This window comes from Dioscorea cayenensis, chromosome 4 (genome assembly GCF_009730915.1).
Source record: "Dioscorea cayenensis subsp. rotundata cultivar TDr96_F1 chromosome 4, TDr96_F1_v2_PseudoChromosome.rev07_lg8_w22 25.fasta, whole genome shotgun sequence".
In the NCBI taxonomy this organism is placed as follows: domain Eukaryota; kingdom Viridiplantae; phylum Streptophyta; class Magnoliopsida; order Dioscoreales; family Dioscoreaceae; genus Dioscorea; species Dioscorea cayenensis.
In genome coordinates this window covers 14,648,088-14,652,142 of record NC_052474.1, presented here as the reverse complement: position 1 = coordinate 14,652,142, position 4,055 = coordinate 14,648,088, and the positions used below count along the sequence as shown (strand labels likewise).

The following is a 4,055-nucleotide window of genomic DNA, read 5'->3' as shown; positions in this document are numbered from 1 at the left end:
AAACCATGGTAAAATGCTTTCTAAACATGCATAAACCATTATAAAGTGAAAATTGCATGCAACGCAAGACTTTTGAGATAACAACCAGAAATGGCGAAGAAGATTGAGAGTAAAAGGTTTACCGATGAAATGGATATGAAAACTTTTGAATTCGGCGTGGTAATTGAATGGAAAACCCTCTAAAACAGTGGTGAGAGGTCAGGAAATTGTTTAAGAGTGGTTTTTGAGTGTCTAGAAGGGTAATGGATGAAAATTTCAATGAGATTTTTTAAAGGAAAATCGCATCTATTGGAATTCTGCACATCCACACTGGCGTGCGGAAATTACCCACGCCAGTGCGCCTCCACAAGGGAGAGCCACAGGGGCAGGTGCTCACCCTTGTACACTCTCGGGAAATCACACAATGTCTCTGAATGCAACTGCATGGGCGTGCAGAGATTACCCATGCCCATGCTGCCGATCTACAGGGGTAGATGCACACCCCTGTGGACTCTCTCTCCAATCGAGAAAATTCATTGGGTGTTTCTCACAACCATGTGGAAATTCTGCACGGGCATGGATCATTGTTGGGTAGTTCACAGGGGCAGACGCAAGCCCTGTATATTCTCTGGATGGAGGAGAGCTCTTCTGTAGAGATCCACACGAGCTTGCAGAAAATAACCATACCCATGCGTCTGTCACAAGATCGCTCACAGGGGTGAGTCCACGCCCCTGTACATTCTCTGGATGAGCTCACAATACAAATCCATGGGCGTGTGGAAATTCCACAGCCCGTGTGTTTTCTCTGGATGCCTTAAAAACTCTGTAGGCTCTGTAGAAAATTTCTGAACATGTAGACACACTCAGAGCCTGCCCTATTATGCATAATATACCAGTGAAAAACATGAGAAACTAGCTTGCATAACCAAAACATCGCCAAATCAACATGAAAGCACAAGATGACATCAAAAATCCACAAGAAAACACACAGCAATACATCAAACATATAGACACCAACACTCAACATTTTATTCATGCAAATCCTAAATTAGCAACTAATAAAATAGAAAACACTTGGGTTGCCTCGCAAGAAGCGCATATATAACATCACTAAGCTTAACATACCTTGTCTTACCTCACAAGAGTCTATAGATGAAGGTTGCCCTCATACCCATAGCTTGAAAGCATGCTGGGCAAAGTCTCTTGAAGGTAGAGGGGGAGTTATTGGGCTTGGTACCACTAAACAAGGGTTCATCCAACTTGTTCGGTTCACGCACATCCCTAATAGCCTTAGGGAGTTTCTTGTGGCATCTCCTCACCTTCTTCATCTTCCGGAGCACCTTCTTCATGATTCCCGGAGTATATGGTACTTGTTCCTCCAGACCAAGCATCATTACTTCTTCATTGTCCATCTCTTCATCCAACAACCCATCGTACGGGTCCGAATTGAACATTTCCTACATATATTCATCAACAATTTCATTAGTAGTGTCAAGAAAATAAAGTGTATCATCAAAGTTAAGAGAATATCGAATGGCCTTTTCGAGGCGATATGCGAGCTTATCATCTCCAACCCTCAGTGTCAACTCCTCGCCGTCCATGTCTATCAATGACTTGGAACTGCGCAAGAATGGCCTCCCAAGTATCAAAGAAACATCCGCATCCTCAACGACGTCCAACACTACAAAATCTATATAAAATATATACTTGTCAACTTTGACAAGCACATCTTTAATGATGCCCCTCGGATGTCTCATTGTTCGGTCCGCCAATTGTAATGTCATCCGAGTGGGCCTAGGCTCTCCCAAGCCTAGCTTCTGAAAGAAGGAATATGCCATGATGTTGATACTGGCCCTTGAATCTGCCAATGCCATTTCTTTACCCAAGTTGCCAATGTTGCACAGAATGATGAAGCTTCCTGGGTCTTTTTTCTTGTTTGCATATTCTTTTGCAAAACCACTGAGTAAGAGGCATCTAAAATCACGAAGGCACTCTCCTCCAACTTCCTCTTGCTGGTTAACAAGTCCTTTAAGAATTTTGCATACTTAGGCATTTGGGACAATGCCACAACAAAGGGAATATTCATGTGGAGTTGCTTGAACAAACTCAGGAACTTCTTATATTGTTTGTCCGCTTAGTCATTCTTCAATCTAGAGGGATAAGGGATTTTTGGCTAGTGAGGTGGGCCTGCCACCTCCTTCTCATTGTTTGCTCACTCCTTAACCTCTATGACCTCGGGTGCATATACATTGGGTTTCTCACTCAGAAGCCTACCCTCAACCTCACGACCACTTCTCAAAGTGATCCTTCACATGTTCTCTAGGATTGGTCTCAGTATTACTCGGCAAGCTTCCTTGTGGTCTCTCTAGTAAAGACTTCGCAATTTGCCCCACATGGTTCTCAAGATTGTGCAAAGAAGCGGTGTGGTTGCGAAGTGTAGCCTCGACTAATTGGAACCTTGTATCCGACAATTGCACAAATCTAGTCAAGGCCTTCTCTGAATCGGTCATCCGGGTTTCCAAGCCGAACACTCTATTCTCCCTATTTGGGGACTATTGTTATTGGGAACCCGGTGCTGCCATGGCCTTTTGTGGTCCTTGATTGCTCCACGAAAAGTTGACATGACTCCTCCAACTCTGATTGTAGGTGTTGCTATATGGATTACCTTGGTTCTTCATTGCATTACCCACAAAGTCAACTTTCTCCACTGAAGATGCATCACCAATAGAGATCAGGCAATCGGAGGGAGCATGTCCTCCATCACACCCGGTGCAAGTAGTCATGGCCGCCATCCTATTAGAAGTTAGAAGGTCTAACTTTGTACTCAATGATTCCACTTGGACTGCCAAAGAAGTTACTTCATCTATCTCATGGAGCCCGGCCATCGTTTTCCTTTCTCGTGCATTCCACTGATAACTATTCATGGCCATGTCTTCCACTAATTGTCGGGCTTCTTCTGGGGTTTTACTCCCCATCGTACCTCCTGCGGTAGCATCTACCAATTGCCTTGTACTCGAATTCAACCAATTGTAGAAAGTCTAAATATTCATCCATTCGGGAAATCCGTGTTGTGGGTACCTCCATAAAAGATCCTTGAAGTGCTCCCATGTCTCAAACAATAACTCCAACTCCATCTGTACAAACGACGATATCTCATTGCGAAGCTTGGCCGACTTCCCCAGAGGAAAGTATCTAGCAAGAAAGGCTTCGACCATCTCATTCGAAGTTGTGATAGAAGCTTTGGGCAAGGAATGAAGCCATTGCTTAGCTATTTCCTTGATAGAGAATGGGAAAGCCCTCATCTAATAGCATCATTGGATACACCATTAATCTTTAGCATATCACAAACTTCCAAAAAATTCTCTATATGGTTGTTTGGACCCTCATCGGCCAAACCATTGAACTGTGCTAACTGCTAAATCATCTGGATGAATGCTGGTTTCAGCTCAAACTTCAGAGATATAATCGGGGATCGTACAATGCTAGATTATGTCCCCAGTACTGACGGTCTGGCGTAATTAGATAATGTTCACTATTTTTCATTCTGTTCAGCCATGTTGTCAGATCCTTCAACTTCCAATTCAACTGGGTTTGACGGTTCTTGCACAGGTTCTTTCCCTTTTTTCAGAGTGTACATTCATGTTTGGGATCTCCTATAATTAATTTCGAAGGGTTCCCTCGGGTCATAACCTGAAGCTGCACCAAAAGAAAGAAAAATAAATCAGAACGATGATAGAAAAATAATATGTGAAATAGAATGAATGAGTGAATAGCTAAGAAAAAAAAGGTGCAAAGTATCTCTAAACGCCTATTTCCCAGCAACGGCGCCAAAAACTTGACAACACCGCTTGCGTATGTCCCGCAAGTGCACAGGTTTGTCGAGTAATAAAATCCCAGGTGAGTTGGTATCGTATCCACAAGGAGTACGGAATAAAAATACTTAAATTGTTTCTTAACCAATTGAAAGATGAATAATGATTTTGTTAACAAGATGTAATGTAAAGAAGAATAAAAGAAACAAGAAAGAGAAGCACAAGTAAAGGGAAGGTAAGGCAATCGGTATAAATGGGATACTC

The 4,055-nt window shown here is 42.8% G+C and overlaps 1 non-coding gene across 1 annotated transcript; it reads left to right on the top strand.

Moving 5' to 3' along the window:
* The first annotated feature begins 3,039 nt into the window (after positions 1-3,039).
* LOC120259721 lies at positions 3,040-3,146 on the top strand. Its single transcript, XR_005536276.1, has one exon. It is a non-coding gene; the product is annotated as a small nucleolar RNA R71 (small nucleolar RNA).
* Positions 3,147-4,055: the final 909 nt, after the last annotated feature.